At 40.2% G+C, this 26,283-nt stretch overlaps 1 long non-coding RNA gene across 1 annotated transcript in view; it reads left to right on the top strand.

Annotated features, from left to right (window-relative positions):
- LOC137944141 (uncharacterized) overlaps positions 1-24,672 on the top strand; it is a 37,504-nt gene extending 12,832 nt beyond the window's left edge. Inside the window, exon 4 of the long non-coding RNA XR_011110790.1 lies at positions 24,374-24,672. This is a non-coding gene — a long non-coding RNA (uncharacterized lncRNA). The remainder of the gene's footprint in view (positions 1-24,373) is intronic.
- The last annotated feature ends 1,611 nt before the right edge of the window (positions 24,673-26,283 follow it).

Here is a 26,283-nt window from a genome sequence, read left to right as displayed (position 1 = left end):
GTTTCTATGTTTGTATCAAACCCTTCAAAATTTTGACTTCTAAATGATATGGGAGTGATGCTTTCAAAGTGGCCAGACTTGTTATTATCTTGAGAAAATGCACTATAACCTCCAAAAGAATCATTACTAGAGGGCAATGCACTAACAGTCAACTTGAGAAAATTGGAAACTGATAGTCCTCATGCTTGCTAGCGGAATCAAATGAAGAATAAATTAGAAGATATTTTGTCTTATCAAAGAAGGCTCTTCAAATAAGATTTTTAATATTTATTCCTCATAAAAAAATCGGCATCAATCAATTAGATTCAACATTATCATTTGTCATTTACACTACATTAGGGTAGTCCTATGCCTTGAAGTATAGTGCAAAGAAAGATTTCAAACTTAACTTCACCACAATATCCTAGATAAACTAAAATTTAAATAATAAGTTAAAAAGAGTTTTCAAAATAGAGAACCTATTGCTATGCTGCCTAGAATCAACAATTTGGTAAATAGCAACATTATTTTGAGCAAGTCCAATTTTTGTTAATTATTTTGAGCAAGTCCAATTTTTGTTAGTCATTTTACTCACTAGTCAATAGAAATAAACTAGCAAAAGTAACATTTACTGGTTGAAAAGGGGAAAGGGATAGTCCGTAATCTAGCTTGGCATACCATACCAACATATCTAGATGATGAATAGGGCATTTCTGGAGTGAATAAAAGTTTAGTTTTGACAACCACATGCAAGAATACATAGTTGAATGAAAGAGAAAATATGAAATAAAGCTTGAAAAATTGCTTAACAAATTAACTCACATCCTAAAACACAACACTGGGTATAAAATAGAAAGGTAGAGAGCTGAATAGAGGATAAATATGGCATTTGTTGAAGGACGTGACCAACCACAAAAAATATAAAACTTGCTAGGAAAAATGAAGCAAAAACACAAATTTTGATAGATGCATGTCTCTTCCCTTGTATGAATTTATCTTCTAACACCTTCCTCAACCATATGTGAGTAGTATCGTAGAGATTGTAGTAGAGGCGATATCACACCAATGAGAAGATGTCATTGGACTGGATCGCAAGTGGTACGAGGAGGGCTCGGGATTTAAGGAAACGGTGGAGGAGATGGGGGGCCATGGGGCCTGGGATAAGAAAAAGGGCAAATGATATGGCTGTGGGGATTAGGAGTAGTGAACGGAAAATGGCGATGAAGAATGTTGGGCGGGAGGGAATTAGAGGTAACTAAGAGGGCTTTTTGAGGAAGAGGTAATGAATGACGAACAATGAGAGTGAGAGAGAGGGAATGAAAGGCGATGGTGAATGGTCAAGCGAGAGCACAAGGGGAATGAATGGTGAACAATCGAGCGGGCGAAAGATGGATACGAATAAGATTTGAGGTGAGGCCTGGTAAATGGGGATGACGATGGAGACATTGTGTGGGAGGGAATGAAAGGCAAACGAGAAGAATTTTTTAATAAGAGGAGAGGGCAGTGAAGGCTAGGAAGATGCTCTCCGTGAACATCTAACGAGTAACGACGATGACGACAGCGGGAAGAAGCAAGCCGATGTAGATGGATAGCTTAAGCGAAGGAGGGGCGATGGAGCAAGGCAATGAGTTAGGTGAAGGTGAAGGTGAAATGAGAGGGAATGGGCGGAGATTCATCTTTGTTGTTGATCAAAATCCAACGGCTGTAATAGTCATTTCATATTTTTTGCAGAGAACTGGGTTTCGTATTAGATCAAGCTTCTATATATATAGATCACTGATGTAGAAAGTCTCAAATTTCTCCCTTACGTATGAACCTTCTTACTATACTCAAATCTTCCTCACCTACATGCAAGGAGCTTATTCTTGGGTGTAGGTCAAAACAAAGCTAGTTGGCACCCTAGGCTCTCTTTGTCAGTGCTAAGTTTGGTCAAAGCCAAGGCTGATTGCAAGTGAAAAAGATGTTCTTTTGTTGCTATAATACTTGGATCCTATTACCTAGCCTTACCTTTGTTGCCATAATACTTGGATCCTATTACCTAGCCTTACCTTTGTTGCATGTGGATTGTAGTCCAACCCATCTAAGGGGGTGGGAATTAGGTTGAAGTAATTCTTTGTTAAAATTGGGTCCAAGGCTCATCCCAAAATGACTAGCCAAGTTAGGAAACTATTTTCCCAACTACAAAATTTCAGATTTTTTTTACCCACTAATTTATGTGAGACTATTCTTTATAACTCAACCTTATGTTCAACCCATTTTTGGGCTCTTATCATGGACAATTTGGGTGGAGTTCCACATAAGAGCTCCTACTTTGGTATCATGTGAAAGTTGGGTTTGAAGCTCATGCCAAAATAACTAGATATTTTCGAAGCCTATTTCTCTTTTAATAGACCCAAGCTGATCCATGTAGGATTACTTTTTTAAAACCTTAATTGAAGATTTTAATAGAGCTCACATGAATATTTACTCGAGGATTATTTTGATGTGTTTTGTGTTTCAATGCTTTGGCAATGAAATTCAATGTCAATTTGGTGTCTATTAAAACTTTGTGCTTTGATAATACTCTTGAACATATGTGTAACCAATTGACTTAATATTTCTCTTCAAAAGATATAACCATCAAACCTCATGCACTTATTCACCTAATTAAGCAAAACGAAGTGGTGTTGGGATGATGTTGTTCTTACAACATGCTATATTTATTAAGAATATCATCACCAAGCTTAAAAATTCTAATTTAAGTCCTTCAAGCATGTAGACCATTTGTTTTCTTGTTCTCCAAGAGTATTTGGTTGTTCATGTTTTGTTTAATAGGGTCCCCCACAAGATAAACCAACTCTCCAAGGTCTGTTAAACTTATGTTGGAAGACATCTCAAGGGGGCATTAAGATAAATAACAGCCTCGAGTCAAAGAGATGTCAAAAGGTGTAAATTAGTGTTCTTCTCTTTACGATGACACAGAGGTGTAATTAGAGAAACTGATGTATGTTTACTTATGTCTTTTCTTTTTGAAAGTTTGTAGCCTTAAAGGCAATGTAGTCATGTAACCTTCCTTTATAAACTATAAATAGAGACTCAAGGCAAGTGGTAGATCATTAAGTATCCCCTCTTCTCTCTCAAATTCATCCTTACTCTTTTCTCTCAAACTTTTTCTCTCTCTTTCTCCATCTCTCTAGCCGTCCCTCTCTTCATCTCATTCTTCTTCTTCTTTTGTTCTTACCTTATTCTTTTGTCTCTCCTCTCTCACTTTCTTGGCCGAGTACCTATCATGGGATCCTAAATCTAACATGGTATTAAAGCATTAGGTTTGGGATCCTGAAATTATGATGTTGGTTAACCAAATTCTTATCAACTGTCTCGGTAGAAAGTGAGGTATTGATCAAGGTTCGGTTTTAAACCTCTTTTGGCTCACATAAGTTTTTTCTTCTCTTCTTTTCCTTGAGATGAAAGTTGTTGTATATTGTTACGATCTTGGATCTAATACAACGATTCATAGGGAAGAAGAAGAGCAAGAAGAAAATCAAGCCCAAGGGAAGCTTAAAAGCCCTAGGTTCATTAAGGAGAATGCATACCCCTGAGCTTGTTGAGGAGAATTCAAAACCCTTGTTTACTCTAAATCAATACTTGTTTATCTCATTACTCTTACCCCTTAAACCCTTACAAGGTTCAAGATAAAATATTACAAAAATGCCCCTGTAGCATATTAATTCTTTAACTGAAATAAAATAAAGTAAAGTAAAGAAAAACAATTAATTAGATTCTAAATAACTTAGCAATGTAGCATGCATAACATTACACCCCCTTGGAGAAAGAGTTTGTCCTCAAGCTTGAAGGTAGGGTCTGCTTGTCAACGTCTCCATTTGTTCCCAAGTAACATCCGCGGTATCTGTGTCAGCTCTCTGGACGATAAAACTGGAGCATTCCACCCGAGAAACAATTTTTTTTTTTTTTTGATAATCCATCCTTGCTAGCATCACTTGCTGTAGCACACCCCAATACGATTAAGCAACCAAACAACAAGTTGAACTATCACTTGCTCCATTCTGGCAACTTCTGCTTTTACATTAACAGCCCTTGTGCGAGCTGCCCTAATGACTGGCTCATTGGCAAAATGCAACATGCCCCTGGTAACCTCAGTAATCGGATTGAGTTGATTCCTAATTACGACTGGCTGATCAAGTTCATCGAGTGGCCCTTCACTTGTCTGTGCAAACATTGTTGTTATAGCTCCACAAAAAATTCCAACACAAGGCAGAGATCAGATTTTTCTTCTTGTCCCTTTGAGAAAAGATTGAGCGAGCATTGGTAAGGTTTCCCAATTGGCAGTAACCAGCAAAGAGTGCATTCGATGCTGGTAGAACTTGCTGGTCCCTGCTATCAAAAACAGAATGAGCATCATTGATTGTTGTATATTTGACATACCTGGCAACCACTGTCACTATTAAATTGCTACGTATAGGAATATAGTTTCTATGAACCAGGTCAAGAATCCACAGATCACTATCGAAGTCCTTCAAGAGAGAGGACTAAAAGAACAACAACACCCTCTAGATTAACACCTGCAGACCTCATATTTTTTGAAGTACTCAATAGCCTCTTCAGTTGGCATATGCTGGGATTGACCTGCTCGATTGAGAACAACCACCTAGCAGGCATCGGTTTTCGTCTTTGGAACCAGTTCTTGTTCAACAAATTTCCCAACAGTCTTTACTAAAAAACCATGAGTGTAAGCACTGAACAGAAGCAGGTAAGTGACCTCATCTAGTCCAACGGCATGAGTTTTCATTTGACCAAACATTTCTAGCGAATCTCTGCAAAACCCATGTGCTGAAAAACTAACAGCTTCCTCTATGGATCCATTACTATCCAAATCCAGAACGAAGGCTATCAAAGACAAAAAAAATTTGTGGAGCATCTGTTCAATTACCACCAAGTCTAACAATTCACATTTTGCATATAAATTCATAAAGGTAGTTCCTAGATTAACAGGAAGTTCCAACCTGTTCCTTGTTATATAGAATTGAACCCATTTGTCAGCGTCAAGAGCTCCAAGAATGGCACATGCAGCAAGAACAAAGATGATATATGTTGCTGTCCTTGTTTTGCAAGAATCAGCAACATATTGTACAGGATTGTAATCCTTGCCCGCAGCAACATCACCACCCATTTCAACAAAACCTCTTAGCATAGACATCCAGTACTCCCCCTCTTTTGTAGGCATTTTATGTAGTATAAGATCCACCCACTGCAAGAAAATTTCTTTTTGGGCATGTAATGCCACTAGATGTGAGGTAGCTCTAAATTTCTTAGGCTGTGTAAGGGACACATCACCGCTAAGGGTCAGAATCAGAAAATGTAGTTTTCGGGCAGAGTTACCTTCAATACTGTTGGAACAGTGTGCAGTGCTGAATTTTTTTTTGACTGTAGCCATCCCACACGTTGTATATATATCCACTAACATTGCCCCATTATTCTGGTTGGCAGCATCTAATGGTCCACTGGTAGCACCCATTTTTTCCACCGCTGAAATAAAGTCAGTCTTTTCAAAAAGAAGAAGGGCAACTGCTTCATTCTACTCAGCTTCTTCAAAATCTTTACTGTCATTTTTCATTTCCTGTTGTTGTGCACCTTTCTTCACTGCAACAACCTCAGCAAAGTTAAATTTCGTCAGTCTGTTGAACCCATCAGTCTCCCATTCTTGCTCACTTTGGCCACCCTATAATTTCCAGAACTCACACTTGTTTGAAGAATTGCAATGAATAGTGTCCGACCACTGGGACCCAAAAAATTAAGCCCAAAGTTTTCAAAATGACTGTTACTGCTGGATAGATGACAATAAACAGACGAACTGGTTTTGTTCTCATCAATAGCAAGAAAAATCATCACCCTTCGAAATTACTCTACCATTCCCGGAATCCCCAAAAAATTCCCATCTCGCATTTCAGACAATAAAGCCTGAATTCCGTCAAAATTGGAGTAATCGCTTTGTTGCTCTGCTTCTTTGAACAAAAAACCCCCGTCCCCAAACTTTGAGCAGCGTTGCTGTTGCTCAACCCATTTGAGCCCCATCAACCCATTGGGAGATGCGTGTTGACATAAAAATCGAGGGTGTTTCAGAAACTTACCCCCAAATTTCTTCCTGTTGACTCTCACAAGTCTTGATTTCTCCTCTTGCTGTCGATGCCATGTCTTCCATTGTGGTTCCCCTTCTCCCCATGTTCTCCTCGCCTTGCTAGCCTCCGGAATAAGGGAAACCGGTGGCTATCTAAAGAGTTGGGGAAGAAGCTTCTTGGGCTTCTCGGGGTAGCTATTTTGGGGTTCCAAAATTGAGGACAAAGCATTTGAAGTTTCGTCGGAAGAAATTGGAATTGTGGCGTGTGTGGGGACAGCTTCTGTCCCATGGTGGTGGTAGTGTAATGTTTTGAATTTTTCTGGCCATGGCCTTTCTTCCCGTTCGAGACAGCATCTGCTCGGTGAGTTTAGGCCGTATGACCTTCTTTTCTGCGGCAACGAGTTTCTCCGATATGGTATCACATGACTGGCGTATGTCACGCATACCTGATCCAACTCACCTATTGATTTCTGTATCTCCTGGAGTATGGCAAGCATTTCTTCTAGGATTGACGAATCGATCATTGTGTTCCAGCTCTGATATGTTAAACACCTAGCCAATACTACCCAAAAGACCGGCCTCGTTTAATCTACTTTGATCAATGCTTAATTTCATTCAAGCCTTTGTTCCCCTTATAAGAGAGGACTAGGGTTCGAGTACACAACAAAGGCCAATAACAAGGCCCGTGAAAAGAAGGAAAATTACATCTAAACCATCCAAGTGCTTAAACCTGAAAATTACATGATTTACCCACGACGTCTATTAATCACTCGACCTGCTATGGGGTCCATAACATCACCCCCCTCCTGGAGAAAGAGCTTGTCCTCAAGCTCAAAGTTGTGATAGACAACACGAAAGGCTGTAACAGTTCCCATGAGGCTTCAACAATTTCAGTCTCCGCCCACTAGACGAAAATCTCCCACGCACCGGGTACACTACGAGCCTACAACACAAAAGCTGGAGATGGCAACATACGATGGAAAGAGCTCGATTTCGCTGAGTTTTTTTTTTTTTTTTTGGTTTGAATGGAGGGATGCGTGCCGAACGTCTCTACATCTCCCCAAGCAGCATGTCGGCCCTTCCTCAAGCATGGACTGGTGTGACACAACCTTTCATGGCGGCCCCCCAATTGGCAAGGGTGCATAGGCCATACTCTACCATCAAGGTAGCAACAACCTCAATTGCAAGATTGCTTCCCCCGTAGAACTATTCGGGCCACAGGTGTTGTGTAATTCAGACGATCATTGAGGTAACTGAACTACACGAGGAAGCCCACTGAATACTTGTTCGTCAACACCATCATCAACATAAAACCCATCTTTCTAGGAATCCACCAAGCTGTGCATTCTCAACATTCCAGACAGCATAAGCTGCTACTCACTGTCCGGAAGTACAGTAAACACCTCACCACACGTACATTCCATGTTATTGGTGATCGCTACCGCTGCTGTTGGAATCCATGTCGGATGAGATTGGTGATTAAGTTCCAACTTCAGAGGGAGGTGATGAAAGGAGACCATGATGCTGACTGCAACATGAACTATGAGCACTGTTTGTAGCAGGCCGTTGTTGGCAGTGCTCGTTGTAGCAGTGCCACAACAGCATCACTGAAACTCTGGGTAGACGCTGCTCTAACTGTAATATTTTTGCCGTCAACAACCAAAAAAGTCATACCCCATAGCATAACATGCAAATGCTGGTCAAGAGAACTTTCATAAGTGATAGATGCCCTATCTGCCAACAACGTCTCAAAATCGATGGGATGAAGACAATCTGTAGCAAGGACAACCCCTCTGCCACTAATGATTGGGTCAAAGTCAGAATTTCCTAGGTGGTGCTCAGCTGCATGATCTTTACTATAATATCAACAACAATGTTAAATATCAGCACCCTCTTGGGCTTACGAGCTCTACTAATGGGACATGCAACCATCATAAAAATTAATTGTGTTGCTGTCCCTGTCTGGCTCGAATCAGCTACCTCCTGTAGAGGAGTATCTGTGGTGCGCACCACAACATATAATTGTGCAGAAGACGTTATTGCTGCAAGTACTCCCAGAATTGTCTGCATTGGTCGCAGCAGTGGCACTGTTGGCAGCACTGTTTTCTGCCGTGTCAACACAACGCCATACACTCCCTTTATGCATTGGATGGAGTTGGAACAAAAGGTAGAACAACTATTCTTCCAATAAACACTGCAATGTTGCTGGCCTAAAGAGGGACCTATCAGTGTTCTGGTGGTCAACTTGTTTGCACAGATCTGAACAGCAGTAAGCATTGCAGCATGTCCTTGATTCCTATGAGCTATAGATGCAACTTGTGATACATTGACATGTTCTATATATTGTAGGTACTGCTCATCTTCATCACTTCGAACCGATGTTAATTTTTTCTGTGGAGTCCATTGCTGCATTGCCTCCACAGCAGAAAGTTGAAAAATTGGAAGTGGCTCTCCTGCCCACCCCAAGAATGCTACAACAGCATAATTTTGAAAGTGTTGAACCCATTGCTGCAATGTCACAGCAGCAACAACTAAAGTCCAGGCTGATACTCCGACCAATCTATGAACTTGAGCCCCTGTCCTCTGCCATTTCTTGCTCATATGTTGGATGACACATGGAGCTTCTTCTGATCGATGTTCAACCAACCCAATATGAGCAGCAACAAGTTGTGAATGCCCACCCTCCAACATCTCAAGGAAAAACCGAATCACCTCTTCTGGCTGTTACCCTTTACACAATCCTTGAACAAAAATAGTATTGCTGAAAGCATTGGAAGATACAACAAATTTCTTCAGTTTCCTGAAAACTCCTTTTTCATCTTCAAATTTTAGTGCCATGCAGTAGTTGTCCACCACAGCCATATAGATTACAATTTCAGAGATTGTACCTTGGTGAGGCATTAACCCAAATAGATTCATAGTTCCTTGAATCAGACCGTCGTTGCATCGACCCTCTACCACTGCAACGACATTGGAAATGAGCCCCATTTCTGTCATTGTCCTGAAATGGTCATCAACATCTTGAGGTGATGAGTTGGGTGAAGCAGCTACAGGTAGTTTAGAGTCTTTGGTGGACTTTTGTTTGAGGAAATTTGCTGTCTTCTGGGTATTGTGTTTATCATGATCAATTGCAAGTAAATTCACCTCCGAATCTATACAAGCAACATCCATATCATCCAAAAAATATAACACAACTTGTTGAAATAGACTGTTACTGTTGGCAAAATGACCCAAAACAACCACCCTGTTGCTGTAGTCATTCCCCAGAATAGAATATGTCCCCTGCCCTTGTGCAAAAAATTTGTTGACGGGAGACATAACTAAGGCCGTCTGCTGCTTGAATTGTAAGATGACCATGATTCCAGAAAGATTAATTAATCCCGTTGGCCTTGCCGACCAGTGACCAACATCACGTTGAGTCTTTAATTCGAACAACTCCCCAGCATTAGGAGCCCCATTGGAGCATGGAAAAATAGATTCATATGCAGGGAGCATATAGTTCCCCTGTTACCAGATCTCTGCATGCCCTATCATCACATACTTGGTAGGCCTCTCCTGCCCCACCCAACGTTGTATAACTATGAATCAATGTATTGGACACAAAAGCTTCAGATTCAAATCCAAGACGTGTAGTGCTGGTTCCTGGTATACACAGGTCTATGGATTTGAAGGCATGAAATTTTGCATACCATTTCCGCATAAAAACAGAGAACCTAGAGTTCCCAGAGGAAATACTCCTTTCCGCCATTCTTGCAAACACCTTCTCTAGGGATTTGATAAACTGTGCAGAGTTGATAAATTGGTCAATCTTGCCCCTTCCAAACCCACCCTGATTTGGGTAAGGGTAGGTCAATTTGGATGACAACTCTCTGGATTTGCACTTCATCACTTCGGCGGTACCTCCCTTGAATCCAAAAAGTTTGCTACCCATGGCATGATCCTGCAAATAATCATAAGTGCCGGAATGAACATTGTGGCTGCCAGATGCCTGTCCTCTCGATAATATACAGACAATGTTCAATTTTCGGTTCGCTTTGCAGGCTGTTGGAATAAGAGAGCCCATTCCCAAGTTGCTCCAGTATGCCGGAAGAAGGGAGGTTGTGCTCAAGTCGGCTTGCTGTGCGGAGGTCAAGAGTGGTAGTGAGAGCGAGAGACGTACCTGTTCCCGATGGCAAGCATCATCCATATGGGGCTTCGTCGTGTTGATTTTTTCTGAGGCTGAGTCAGATCTGAAAGTTTTCGTCTTGTGGTTTGTGCCATGGACAGCCCCTGCTTGAGAAGCTGGATGCATAGGAGGTGGAGGTGGTGGTGGGTGAAGGGGTTGCTGGACAACCCCTGCAGGTGGATATGGTTGACGCATATGCATTGGAGGTGGAGATGGATGCAGAGGTTGGTGTTCGGAAGGCCGTGTGGAACTTCCTGGCAGAGCAACAATCCGTGTAAACCATTCCTCCATTCGAAGATTCATTTGCTGAAGAGCGTCTTTCATCGCCAAAACATCAGTTTGGAGTGCGTCATCCCGATTCTGAGCTTCGATTCGATTTTCCCCAATAAGATTATGCAAATTAGCAAGAGAAGAGGAATCGCCAATGGTGGTCCTGTGTGATACCACGTTGTTTGGTTCCCTTGCCATGGATTCATCTATAGATTCCAGATTGAATGGCGAAGAAGATGCTGGTTTAGAATTCTTAGAGCGACCAATTGCTGTGAGAGAATGAGTCTTCGAAGAAGCTCAACCCTTGGACCTCGTCAGAGAGAGAATCCGAGAGCAGGTCGAGTGATTAATAGACGTCGTGGGTAAATCATGTAATTTTCGGGTTTAAGCACTTGGATGGTTTAGATGTAATTTTCCTTCTTTTCATGGGCCTTGTTATTGGCCTTTGCTGTGAACCCTAGTCCTCTCTTATAAGGGTAACAAAGGCTTGAATGAAATTAAGCATTGATCAAAGTAGATTAAACGAGGTCGGTCCTTTGGTTAGTATTGCCTAGGTTCATAACATTTGGTAGTATTGCCTAGGTTCATAACATTTGGTATCAGAGCTGGCGCTACGTCCCGAGTTTGACTTCCCCGCAGGGCGTCTGTGTGTGATTAATCCCAGCCGGCAGTTGCATGTGATTAATCCCAGCCGGCAGCTGCGTGTGTTAATCCCGGCTGCCGTGGTAGTCGGCTCGTGAAGGTGGGTGTACTGTTATGGTCCTGGGGTTAAGTACCTATGCCTTCCGCTCCTAATAGGCCGGTCTTTTTGGTAGTATTGGTTAGGTGCTTAACATTTGGAGCTCTGATACCAGTTGTTACGATCCTAGATCTAACATAGTGACTCGTAGGGAAGAAGAAGAGAAAGAAGAAAATCAAGCCGAAGGGAAGCTTGAAAACCCTAGGTTCGTTAAGGAGAACGCACACCCTGAGCTCGTTGAGGAGAACTCAAAACCCTTGTTTACTCTGAATCAATATTTGTTTTTTCTCATTACTCTTACCCCTTAAATAGGGTTTACCCTTACAAGGTTTAAGATAAAATATTACAAAAATGCCCCTATGGCCTATTAATTCTTTAACTAAAATATAATAAAGTAAAGTAAAGAAAAATAATTAATTAGACTCTAAATATCTTAACAATGTTATTGCGTGCATAACATATATCTCAGAAAGATGAAGGTTTATTAAGTATATTTTGATAAGAAAATATTGAGTTAGTACATGTTATATATTAACTTCAACTTGGTTAATATCGGTGAGATCATTTTTTGACTAATACATCTTGTGGATTTTTGGTTCTTTGTTTGATGAAAGAAGCCTTGCTATTTCATTGATGGTTCCATAGTGTTTCATAATTAAAAAGTTATATTTACATATGTTGAAGATTGATATCATAGTTCAATTGGTTTTTTCTTGAACTTGTGAAGGTGCTTGCATTGGTGCAAGATTATTTTTTGAAAAATTACATGCTATTCTCTCACGTTGGAATGGATTAAGTTATTAAGATTTACTTTTGATCCTCTTTCCTAGAAGTTTAAAAAGAAAAAAAAAGGTAAGAAAAGGCTGGAATTACATGATTAGTTGGCACATGATTTATAGAAGGAAAATTCTTTCTTTAGAAGATCCACAAGCTTGATTGAGATCTCTTGGTTTTTGGTATAATTTTACATACCTTTGATACATTTTGAGTATGTCCCACGTGAGACAAGATTCGAAAGCCTTACCAAAATTTCTTTTTAAGGAAAAGGCAACAAAAGCTAGATTTCTTTGTAAGTGGTTGGCGCCAAACAACTAGAAGGAAAAGTTCATTCTTTCGAAGATCTCCAACATATCTAAGATTTTTTTTTTTTTTTTTTTTTTGGTATGATTACCGATTCACTTCCTTAATTATGTCATTGTCTAAAATAGTTAAGGCAAGTAAAAGATTGAGATTGATTTGTTGAAGTGGCAACTATGACACTAAAGGAAGGTTTCCTAATTTATTTTTGGAAAGTGGCCGATTGAAGGAAGATCTCCCTTGATTTTATTTCTTGGTAAATATTTTTTCCTAAGTTAACAAACATCACATGCCCTCTTTATTTTTCGCTATGGGCCAGCATGCACTCTCCTTATTTAGTGCATGATTAGTTGTTGCAGAGATTTCCTTGTTTTTGGAAAGATCTTCCTCTTTTTCCAACTTGGTTTCAACCCGAGTTGGTTAACTCTTTCTTCCCAAGTTGGTTCCAATCCGAGTTGGCATTGTTCTCCTTCCTCTTGATTGGTTCATTCTCTTTGAGGTTGCCTTATTGACTTAATTCAAGGTGCTTCCATTACTCATAATTAGGCTTATAAGTTCTTTTTACAAGTCTTCTTTAGTGGTTCCCTCTCGGGATCCCAACTCTCCTCTAAGTAAAGTTTTTTTGGTTCATCTCTAATGGTTGAAGAACATATTGGGGGTAAGAGTGACCTTGTCAAGATTACTACTATACCCTTGAAAGGGTTATCAAATTACTTGAGCAAGTCACAATTGGTTAAAAAGTTTCTCATTACACGGGACCTCTTAGGCCATCTCACCAAACTTGCTTCACCTAATGACGAGGAGGACAACTTCTCTATTATGCAGTTAAAGAATGATACATTGGTAATCAACTGGTTGATCAATAGCATGGAGGAGCATATAGCTAAAAATGTGGTCCACCTTAAGACAGCTAAACATATATGGGATACTTGTGTGAAGTTATACAATAGCACAAAGAATCTCTATAAATTGTATGATGTTATTCAGAACATGTTTAATACCAAACAAGAGGATAACTTACATGAGTTCTTGGTATGGTGTCCAGGGCTGATTCAAGAATAGAAAATTGTTTAGCCATACTCCATAGATATATCAGCTCAAGAAAAGCAATGGGAAACCTTAGTTGCCGCTATCCTTTTATCAAATATCAAACCATACCTTGAGGTGGCTAATTCTTCTACCACTCACACTGAGGTATCTTTGGCCATGTACTCAGGTAACAGGGGTACACCCTCTACCACCAGAGGGCATGATAGAAATTACAGAGAAGGCCCAACAAGAGGTAGTAGGAATAGCTCTGGTTATTCGAGGTTGATAATTGGGTCTGCACTCATTGTGGAGGACAAAATCATTTAGTGAAAACCTGTTGGAAGTTCCATGGAAAGCCAAATTGGGCCACTGCTAACCAGGCCTTGGTTCATACTCATGGAAATGAAGACAAACTTGAGTCACCCAAAAGCAAAACCAATATAATCGATATAGATTATGAATTCTTGCAAAGATTGAAGATTACGATGGTATCTTCTCTTGCATCTTTTTCCACTATTGTTGCCACTATCGCTTTAGGTATGCTCTTTGCCACTTCCTCCTTATCAACTTGGATCATTGACTCAGGAGCCTCCGAGCATTTGATAGGTAACAAAAATCTATTACATTCCATGTCTCCGTATTTATCATACAAGTTTGTTACCATAGCTGATGGATCCCAAACCAAAGTTCTTGGGAAGGGATACCCCTCTGCTACACCTTCACTTTCGTTTACTGATGTCCTATTTTTTCCCAAGTGTTGGAAGATGGGCTCAAGCCCATGAGCTCAAGACAAGAAGCCCACACGTCAAAGGAGTGACATATGTGTAAAATATGGTACTTTCCATAAAGATGGCATAAAAGTGTAAATATTTGTTCCTTTTATGTCTTTTGTTTTATCAAGTTGTAGCCCTAAGGGTATTGTAAAACTATAAATAAAGGCATTGGCTAAGAGGTAGGGCATTGAAGCACTCTCCTCTCTTTCCACAAATTTGTCTAACCCTCATTTTTCTTTTTGACGCAACCCTCTTCTCCCTTAATCCAAACTCTTTTCTTCTACGTTCTTCTTCTTCTCTTCTCCTTCTCTCTTCTTCTTCTTATTTCTTGTTGATCTAAAGTTCCTTTCATGAGATCCTAAATTCTACATGGTATCAGAGCAAGGAGTTTAGGATCTCTTCATAGAGTTATTATGAAATCTGTTCAAGAAGTTGTAAAAGGAGTTCAGTCATAAAGATAAGTTCATCATCTTCTTATTTACGTTTTTTTTTTTGTTTCCTTTTCTTATTTACATACTCCTTTTTACTGTTTTTTTTTTACTTCTTGAATTTTGAGTCACATCAAGTCAAGATAAATCTTTATATGTTGTAAAGATTTATTTCTATGACTAAATTGATGTTATAATCTTGACTCCTTGTAAATCAATTACAAGAGTGATCAAAATCATTTGCTGTTTGCATCTTATTAAGATTGATGGGTGAAATTCAATTACCTTTATGTAATTTGGATCCATCTCATTTAAGGTAAAATTCTAGCACATGTTGCTATATCTTCTCCTACTTTAGGTTGCTCATGGCTTTGTGTTATGTTGTTGGATGCCCATTATATGTTTGATGAAATGCCAACAGCCATTTACCCTTTGTAGTTCTTTTTTTTTTAACTTCAACAATTGAATTTTCTCCCATGAGATGAAGATAAATCTCTTCTAAGTGTCTTGGTTTGTCGTTAAATCTTCTCTAAATTTTTGTCTATTGCTCGCTTGTGTTGGAGTTTGGATTAAGGCCTAATCGGTTGCATCTACTTTCTTCTCTTTGTTCTTATGAATACAAGAGAAGTTGAGTGATGGCTGGATGTTATTATTACTTTCTAAAGGCACAAATTTTTTGATAATTTGGTGATTGCCCTTGTGAAATAAATTGGTTCTTGTTCTCTTTTGTTGGTGATTGATTTGGTCTACGGGTTCTTCAAATTACATAAGAATAATTTTTCTTTGAAGAAGGCCTTTTCCCTTGACCTCCATATTTTACTTGCCTCATCATGGAGATTGGATACAATAGTAATAAGAGTGATACACTCCATATTACTACAATTCCACTTAGAGGTCTCCCCAATTACATGAGCTGGTCACAATCGATTCGGAGGGTTCTTATTACTCATGACCTCTTGAGCCACGTTGTTAACTTTCCTCCTCCGATTGATGAAGAAGATGCGTCCTACCACAAATGGGTTAAGGATGATAACATGGTGATAAGTTGGTTCATTAATAGCATGGAAGAGCAGGTAGCTAACAATGTGGTCCACTTGGAAACCGCCAAGAACATATGGGACACTTGTGCCAAGCTTTACTCAAGCACTGCTTCATTACAAAAAATATATGATGTCTTACAAAATATGTTGCATACGAAACATGGAGATAATATTCACGAATTTTTGGCACGGTTTCGCGGTCTTCTTCAAGAATGGAAACTAGCTCAGCCATATTCCATTGATATTGCCGTTCAAGAATGACAAAGAGAATCTTTGGCAGCAGCCATTTGCTTATCGAATATTAAACCATACCTTGAGGTGGCCAAAATTCAACTTCTAAGTTCTTCTGCTCTTCCATCCTTCGATGATATTAGTGCTACATTTCTGAGGATACCGGATCCATCCCCTCCTTCTCCTATTGATGCTCCATCGGCGATGTTCTTTGGCAATCGGGGAACATCTTCCTCATCCCGAGGACGGGGCAAAAATATGAGAGCGGGTTGAACTATGAGAGGGGCTGAAAATAAAAGTGGTAGAACGGGTCATAATTCTTTCTGTACTGAGCCTCAACTTTGCACTTATTGTGCCCGTCAGAACCACCTTGTGGCATCATACTAGAAACTTCATGGCAAGTCTGATTGGGCCATAGCTAACCCAGTCTCAGTTAATGTTGAGAAAAATGAAGATAAGGTTGAATCATCATTCGAATATGTCTCTTACGGCTGAGGACTATACTGCATTTCAGAAAATGAAGTCCTTCATGGAATCATCTATTCCCTCACCATCTACTGTTGCCACTACTATTGCCTCGGGTATGCTTTTTTCTTCTTCCTCTTCCTCTTGGATCATCGACTCCGGGGCCTCCGAACATCTATCAGGTAACAAACACTTGTTGTAGTCCTTATTTCCTTGTTATCCTCATAAATTCGTTACTATTGCTAATGGTACCCAAACCAAGGTCCTTGGCAAATGTTTCTCCTCTCTTACTTCTTCTATTCCCCTTCAAGATGTTTTGTTTGTTCCTCAATTTCCTTTAAATTTGCTCTTAGTTAGCCAATTTACCAAACAATTAAATTGTTCTATCACTTTCTCACCGTTTGTTTGTGTCTTTCAAGATCTCACTACGAAGCGGGTGATTGGTGGCGGCCATGAAAAGGGGGGTTTGTACTACTTCACTCTTCCACCATTAGCTGCATTATCGCCCACTACATCTGAGGCCCAACTTTGGCACAACCGACTTGGTCATCCGTCTACCCCTTCATTTCGTTCTTTGGTTCCATCTTTAAAAGGACTTTCTAATATCAGTTGTGAGGTTTGTCAATTAAGTAAATATGTCAGGAGTACATATTCTCCTCGTCTTACAACTACAAGTACTGCTCTGTTTGAGCTAATACATTCTGATGTATGGGGCCCTTTATGTGTCTCAAATATTTCCTAAGTTAAATATTTTGTCATTTTTGTTGATGATTTTACTCGAGTGACTTGGTTATATCTATTTAAAGAGCGTTCCGAAATTCTTCCTTTGTTTAAAAAATTTCATGCTATGGTCTTGACACAATTTGGGAAGAAAATTCAAACCCTTAGATCTGATAATGCTAAGGAATACATGTCTCATGACTTCAAATCATTTTGTGAGAGTAATGGGCTTATTCATCAAACATCATGTGCCTATACTCCTCAACAAAATGGTGTTGCTGAAAGGAAGAATCGTCATCTTCTTGAAGTTGATCGGGGCCTCCTCTACTCCATGAAGGTACCCTTTTTCTATTGGCCTCATGCTATACTTACAACATGTTTTCTCATTAATAGGTTACCTTCATCAGTCCTTCATCATAAAACTCCTTACTCTGTGTTATTTAATGGTGAAGATCCTTTTTCTCTTCCTTTGAAAGTGTTTGGATGTAAGTGTTTTGTTCATGTTACATCTCTACATAAAAATAAACTTGATCCTCGGTCTATGAAGTGCATTTTTTTGTGATACTCTCGCACCCAAAAAGTTTATGTCTATTACAATCCTACCCTTCGGAGGATGTTTATCTCTAGGGATGTGACTTTCTTTGAGGACACTCCCTTTTACTCCTCCCATGATGCTCCTCCAGGATGGACTTGTCCTTCTACTACTCCTTGTCTATTTGTGACGTTCAATCTTGAAGTGGATCCATCCCCTGATGCACCGGTCTTACCTTCACCTATGGAGTTGTTGGATCCACCCGAGGTAAGTCCTTCTCCTCCTATGTATGGGCCTGAATTTGATACTCGACCTATTTTTTTAAGAAAAGAACATCGCTCCTATACTATTTTGCATCCTATCTCAAATTTTATGTCTTACTATCGCTTGTCTTCCGAATGTTTTCAGTTTATTGCGTCCCTTTCTTCTACTTCCATTCTGCAGTCGTATCAGGAGGCCCTGAGACATCCAGGATGGAAGGCGGCTATGGATGAAGAAATGCACGCCTTATACGAAAACCAAACTTGGTTTTTAACATCTCTCTCGAAAGGTAAAAGACTGGTTGGTTGTCGATAGGTTTTTTCGATGAAACATAATCCGGATGGATCAGTTGCTCGTCTTAAAGCTCGACTGGTTGCTAAGGGCTATACACAGTGCTATGGGATAGATTATGAGGAGATCTTCTCTCCTGTTGCAAAATTGAATTCAGTACACATCATCTTATCTATTGCTGCTAACTCCTCATGGCCTGTCTATCAGTTGGATGTTAAAAATGCTTTTTTAAATGGTGATATCAGTGAGGAAATTTATATGGTTCAACCACCTGGTTATGTGGTTGAGGGGGAGTCAGTATGCCGGTTAAAAAAATCTTTATATGGGCTTAAGCAGTCCCCTCGGGCTTGGTTTGATAAATTTAGTCAAACACTCTTACGGTTTGGTTTTCATCGGTGCTCAGTTGATCATTTCGTATATTATAAAGATACGGTCAAAGGGAAAATATTATTGGCCGTATACGTGGATGATATTATCTTAATCGGTGATGATGCTTTGAGCATACAAGAGGTGAAACAGATGATATGTCAGAAATTCAAGACTAAAGACCTTGGTATGCTTAATATTTTTTGGGTATAGAAGTTCTTCAATCCAAACATGGGATAATATTGTCTCAAAGGAAATATGTCTTGGATTTCCTTGAAGAAACAGGAATGAAGGGTTGTAGACCAGTTGACACACCTATGGATACAAATATAAAATTATGTGCCACAAATGAAGAATATATTGATATTGGCAAATATCAAAGACTCGTGGAAAAACCGATTTATCTCACGGTAACTAGGCCAGACATATCATATGTTGTATGTGTGGTGAGTCAATTCATGCACAAACCACAAATTACCCACTGGTAGGCTTTAGAGAGAATATTACGTTATCTAAAAGGAGCTCCAGGAAGAGGATTGCTATATAAAAAACATGGGCACTTCAACATAGAAGGCTTCTCAGATGCAGATTGGGCTGGAGCTCCTGATGATAGAAGATTTACATCAGGATATTGTACTCTAGTTGGGGGAAACTTGGTTACATGGAAAAGTAAGAAGTAAAATGTGGTTCCAAGATCTAGTGCCGAAGCAAAATACAGAGCTATGGCCCATACTGTTAGTGAACTTTTATGGATTAGGACCCTTCTTACCGAACTAGGTTTTTATAAAAAGGGGTCCATGAATCTGCATTGTGATAATCAAGCAGCCATTCATATCACTTCAAATCCAGTTTTTCATGAAAGAACTAAACATATTGAGGTAGATTGTCATTTTATACGGGAGAAGTTTCAAGCAGGAATAATCTCTCTCAAACATGTGTCATCTCAAGAGCAAGTAGCTGATATTCTCACTTAACCCGTTACATCTAAAATCCTATTGTTTATATGTGGCAAGCTGGGTATTTATGATGTCTTTTCTCCTCCAGCTTGAGGGGGATTGTTGGAAGATGGGCTCAAGCCCACGAGCTCAAGACAAGAAGCTCACACGTCAAAGGAGTGGCATATGTGTAAAATATGGTACTTTCCATAAAGATGACATAGAAGTGTAAATGTGTTCCTTTTATGTCTTTTATTTTATCAAGTTGTAGCCCTAAGGGTATTGTAAAACTATAAATAAAGATATTGGTTAAGAGGTAGGGCATTAAAGCACTCTCCTTTCTTTCCACAAATTCGTCCAACCCTCATTTTTCTTTTTGACGCAACCCTCTTCTCCCTTAATCCAAACTCTCTTCTTCCATGTTCTTCTTCTTCTCTTCTCCTTCTCTCTTCTTCTTCTTCTTCTTCATCTTCTTCTTTCTTGTTGATCTAAAGTTCCTTTCATGAGATCTTAAATTCTACACCAAGTTTTATTTAAATTGGTTATCTGTTAGCTAGCTTACCAAACACTTCAATCGTTCCATCACCTTCTCACTGTTAGGTTCTTCCCTTGCCATGAATCGAGTCACCCTTCTTTCCTCTCTTCCCTCCATGGATGATCTTGATGTTGGAAGAGAAACCTTGTTTCTTGAACGAGTAATGGTGGAAGTCAATTTAGAATGAAGGAGCTTTGAAGGAAACTCAACCTTGGACCTCAAAGGGAGAATCCGACCTTGACCTCTGAGGGAGAATCAGACCTGTAAAATATAATTTTCTCAATACTTGCCTTTCTTTTCCTTCACGTCCCCCTAAATAGGGTTGAGGACGAAAATACAAAGATGACCCATTAGGTCAAGTGGTTCATGCCACATTACACTGAACCAACCCAAAGTAAACCAAACCAAATAAAGTAAACCAAACCGAATTGAAATTACATGAAAAGTAAATTGACATAATTTAATTCCTATGCCTATGGATAACTCGTGATGCTATGGAGTCCCCCCGCCCACCCCCTCCCCCCCCCCCCCCCTGGAGAAAGAGCTTGTCCTCAAGCTCAAAGTATGGGGAGAGGGTGCGAAACGCCGCTAATGGCTCCCATGTCGTGTCACTGGGGTCAACATCTGCCCATTGCACTAAGATATCCCAATCACCCTTAATACGACGAGTTTGTAATACCTGTGCCGGGGTAGAAAGTACACGTCCTTCCAATAAAATTCCCTACTGATCCGGAAATATGTTTTCTGTCGGCCCTCATGTGTACTGTCATGGAAGGAGGCTAAAATGCTGTTAATCAGAGGGGATGTGTGGTGGAGAAAAATTCTGTTTTTGTAGAGGACGAGATTGTCCTGAATCGTCCAATGTGGTGCCGATGTGCCCTGCTGGATATCCTGGCATAAGGAGATAATATTCGGGTACTGTTGTGCCTCGTCCTGTATAGAATCCAACAAGAGAGCTCTGGGCTGGCTGATGGCGTTTAATTGCGGCTCTGGAACGTCCCGACGAGATAAGGCATCAGCCCCTACATTCAAACTTCCCGGTTTATACTCGATAGAAAAGTCAAACCCCATAAACTTACTTAACCAATGTTGTTGTGGTGAAGTAGTGAGACGTTGCTCAAGAAGATACTTGAGGCTGCAATGATCAGTGCGAATAAAAAAAGAACGTCCCCAAAGACAAGGGCGCCAATGCTGTATAGCTTTCGCCAATCCAATCAATTCCCTCTCATAAGCTGCCAACTTGTGGTGGTGTTGGCCCAGTTGATGGCTAAAATAAGCAATCAGGTGGCCCTGTTGGTGCAACACTGCGCCAATACCGCCCCCCGAAGCATCACATTCCACTACAAAGGACTCCTCAAAGTCGGGGAGCTGCAAAACTGGGGTTGATGATAAGGTGTCTTGCAATTGCTGAAAGGAATGAGCTGCTGTCTCTGACCAGGTAAAAGCATTTTTCTTGAGGAGATTGTTGAGTGGAGCTGCAAGCTGGCCATAGCTACGAATAAATTTTCTATAATATCCAGCTAGGCCCAAAAATCCTTGTAAGGCTGTAATAGATGTAGGAATAGGCCAATCTGTGACCGCTTGTATCTTACTCTGGTCTACCTTCACCCCTGATGCTGAAATAACGTGGCCCAAATATGCCACTTCTGATGTGCCCATAGAACATTTTGACCAATTTAAAACCAAATGATGTGAACGTATAAGAGAAAATACCTGGTGAAGGTGCTAAAGATGTTCTTCCCAGTTGTTGCTATAGACCAAAATATCGTCGAAAAAGACCAATACATATTTTCTCAAGAGAGGAGAAAATACCTCATTCATGAGGGCCTGGAAGGTGGAAGGCGCATTTGACAGACCAAATGGTATTACGAGGAATTCAAAATGGCTGTGATGCGTGCGGAACGCTGTTTTCTCCACATCTGATGGATGAACTCGGATTTAATGATAGCCAGATTTCAAATCGAGTTTAGTAAAAATTGTAGCTCCATGTAGCTCGTCTAACAGCTCGTCCACCACTGGAATAGAAAATTTATCTTTAATTGTATGGGCATTGAGTTGTCGGTAATCCACACAGAACTTCCATGACTTATCATGCTTGCGGACTAGTAATACCGGTGAAGAAAAAGGAGACATGCTGGGCTGAATAATACCCTGTGCTAACATCTGCTGGCACTGCCTTTCAATCTCTTCCTTCTGTAAGTGAGGATAACGATATGGACGTACCACTACCGGCTCGGTACCCGTTTTCAAACGGATACGGTGATCATAGTGCCTCAGTGGCGGTAAGGCAGTAGGGTCTTGAAAGATATCCTCAAATTCTGTAAGTAAGTGAGATAACTGACATGTGTTGGTGGACTGGACCTGGGCAACCTGTAGTGCACAGGTGAGGGGTGCTTGTGTGCCATGCAATATAATCTGATGTTGGTCCTCTATAAAAGACATGGTCAAAGCTTGGAAATCCCATAATATTGGTCCCAACAATTGTAGCCATTTAATTCCTAGCACCAAAGCGAATCCTGATAGTGGAATCACCAGAAAATCTGCAACAAATTCATATCCCTCAATATCAAAGTGTGTGGCTGGTGATATGCCTACACTAGTAATTTTAGCCCCATTTGCTACTGATACAGAAATACCATTCTGTTGCTGTACTACTAACCCAAGTTGTTCTGCCGCTTGTTGACTGATGAAATTATGTGTACTACCCGAGTCAACTAAAGCCAGTAATTGTAAATGATGTAATTGGGCTTTAACCTGCATTGTGCTTGCACTGCGTAGACCTGTCATAGCATGAAGGGAAATCTCTGGACCTTCTTGGTCAGTTTCCAAAATTTCTTCCTCTGGTGGTATTTCTTCTCCATCCTCCCACAGACATATACTGAATAATCGTTTGCAGTGGTGCCCAAAGACATATTATTCATCACAGTTAAAACAGAGGTCTTTGGCCTTTCTTTTGTCCATTTCCTGTCTAGTAAGTTTTTTGAAGTAAGGAGCAGGTGGAGCCGAATTAGAGACGTCTGGGCGTGGGGCTGCACTGTCTCTAAATCTTGTTGGTCCATAGGATAGGTTTGGCGCAGAGGCATTGTGCCTCCCTGGCCAAGCTGGTTTTCGGACCAGTGACTCTTTTAGAACACGCTGCTTGTGCTAAATTGCCCTTGCTAAATTCATAGCGTGGTCTAAATCTGTAGGAGCATGTAATTCAACTTCTAAACGTAGAGCTTCTGTCAAACCAGTAGTAAAAATATGAACATACTGTGTGTGGCTAACAAACTGGTGTGCACGTGCTAACCTTTCCTGGAAGGTCTTTTGGTACACCTCTAGTGTTCCAGTTTGTTTGTAATTGATTAATTCGCCCAATGGATTGCTACTAGCAGGAGGACCAAATCTCATCATGCAAGACTGTTTAAAAGTTGCCCAATCCTGAACCACTTGGTCATTTCGGAATTAGTGGTACCATAGAAGCGCTTCATCGAGCATGTGGTAGGCGGCTAAATACACTTTCTCATCCGCAGGTGTTTTTTGATGGTCAAAGAACTGATCACACTTGGCTAACCAAATCAAAGGGTCCTTAGACCCATCATACGTAGGAAAGTCAAGTTTTAAATACCTGGGCACAGTGTTTGGTCCTTGAACGGCAGGCCCCAAATGGGAATGGTGTGGACGCATTGGTGGTTGTGGGGGAGGTGGTGGGTGGAATGGATGGTTTTCGGCCGGTGGAGAGTAGGCAGCTGGAGGGTGGGCTCGTGTATCATGATCTTCTTGTCGCCGGAGGAGAGCTTGGATGACAACATCCATTGATTTTATTGCCTCACGCAAATCAGAGGTTGTTTGATGCACCTCTTCCAGGGCATGAGCCTGGTTATCTGTCCTTTGCCTATTATCTTCCACTAACTGTCTCAAATCGTCAGGGGAAGAGGAATCCCCAAGGGTGGACCTGTCTGATACCAAGATGTTAGGTTCTTCCCTTGCCATGGATCGAGTCACCCTTCTTTCCTCTCTTCCCTCCATGGATGATCTTGACGTTGGAAGAGAAACCTTGTTTCTTGAACGAGTAATGGTGGAAGTCAATTTAGAATGAAGGAGCTTTGGAGGAAGCTCAACCTTGGACCTCAAAGGGAGAATCTGACCTTGACCTCTCAGGGAGAATCAGACCTGTAAAATATAATTTTCTCAATATTTGCCTCTCTTTTCCTTCACGTCCCCCTAAATAGGGTTGAGGATGAAAATACAAAGATGACCCATTAGGTCAAGTGGTTCACGCTACATTACACTGAACCAACCCAAAGTAAACCAAACCAAATAAAGTAAAGCAAACCGAATTGAAATTACATGAAAAGTAAATTGACATAATTTAATTCCTATGCCTATGGATAACTCGTGATGCTATGGAGTCCATAACACTCACCTTCTTCTTGTGTTTTTCAGAATCTAACAACGAAGCAAGTGATTGGTGGAGGCCAAGAACATGTGAGCCTTTATTACTTGGACTTGTCTCCGATGACTGTAGTTTCCACTTCTCAAACAGAGGCAACATTATGACACAACCGGTTCGGATATGTGTCAGTTGAATCACTTCAACAATTATTTCCTTTTTTAAAAAATTATCTGATTTAAATTGTGAAGTATGTCAATTAATCAAATACTAGATGACCACATACTCTCCTCAAGCTGAAATTAAAAGTGTTGCTCCCTTTTCTTTAATTCACCCTGATGTAGGAGGACCATTGAGTGTCTCGAATATTTTATTAGTTAAGTATTTTGACACTTTTGTGGATGATTTTACTCGAGTCACATGGTTGTTTTTGTTTAAGGACAAATCTAAGATTTTTTCCTTTTTTTTTTCATGCCATGGTAAAAACTTAGTTTGGTAAAAACATCCAAGTTTTTCGTTCCAATAATGCCAAAGAGTACCTCTCTGGTGAATTTCTATCCTTTTGTCAAGATCAGGGCATTATCCAACAGACATCATGTGTCTACACCCCTCAACAAAATGGTGTAGCCGAAAGAAAAAATAGACATATGCTAGAGGTAGCCTGTGGCTTGTTCTATTCTATGAATGTGCCTTATTTTTATTGGCCTCATACTATACTTACGGCATGCTTCCTTATTAATTGGTTGTCTTCCTCAATGCTTAAACATAAATCCCCTTATTCATTATTATTTCCTGAAGAAGACATTGTCTCTCTTCCCTTGAAAGTGTTTGGATGCATATATTTTGTTCATGTCACATCCCTCGAGAAGAGTAAGCTTGATCCTAAATCTCTTAAGTGTATCTTCTTGGGTTACTCTCATACCCAAAAATGTTATGCCATCTATAATCCCTCTATTCAGAAGTTACTTATCTCTAGGGATATTACTTTTTTAGGATACACTTCTTACAAAGATGTTCCTCCGCGACTCTCTATGGTTCACACAACTCCAAGACTTGTTGTGACACTTGATGCAGATCTTCTTCAACCCCCTAAAGCAACGAACGATGCCACACCTATGGAGTTTATGGATCCCTCTTAGGTAAGCCCACCTTCACCTATCATCTTTGGCCACAATTTGATCATAGCTCTACGAAAAGAGGCTAGGACTTGCACTAGGCCCTCCACTTCTCATCCTATATAAAATTTTGTTTCTCGCCATCAGTTATCTTCTTCTTTTTGTCAATTTCTTGCATCCATCGCCTCTTTATCTATCCCACAGTCATATCAGGAGACTTTGAAACATTCAGGATGGAAGACATCAATGGAAGAAGAAATGAATGCTTTATATGAGAATCAAACATGGACTTTGGTTTCCCTTCCTTCTGCGAAGAAACTCGTTAACTGTAAATGGGTTTTTACCATCAAGCACAATCCCGATGGTTTCATGGCTCATCTTTTTTATTTTATTTTTTATTTTTTGATAAAGTTTCATGGCTCATCTTAAAACCCGTCTTGTTGCCAAAATCTACACTCAGTGCTATGGAGTTGATTATGAGAAAACCTTCTCCCCGGTGGCCAAGTTAAATTTGGTATGAATTCTATGATCACTTGCTATAAATTCTTCTGGGCTAGTATATCAACTCGATGTGAAAAATGCCTTTTTAAATGGTGATATTAAGGAGGAGATCCATATGCATCAACCACCTAGTTTTGTGGTTGAGGGGGAGTTGATATGCAAACTGAAGATATAACTATACGGCTTAAAACAGTCTCCTCGGGCTTGGTTCGATAAATTTAACCAAGCTATGTTGCGGTTTGGGTTCCATAGATGCTCAGTTAATCATTCTGAATTTGTCTAGGACACCTCGAAGGGAAGTGAATTATATATTATAGTCTTAATTGGCAACGATGCGAAAGGAATAC

Source organism: Aristolochia californica, unplaced genomic scaffold, assembly GCF_029961685.1.
Source record: "Aristolochia californica isolate CCGP_79_NKW_82.1479 unplaced genomic scaffold, dmAriCali1.0.hap1 SCAF_11, whole genome shotgun sequence".
Classification (NCBI taxonomy): Eukaryota; Viridiplantae; Streptophyta; class Magnoliopsida; order Piperales; family Aristolochiaceae; genus Aristolochia; species Aristolochia californica.
Note: the sequence above shows the minus strand (reverse complement) of the source record. Positions and strands in the feature narration are given on the sequence as shown.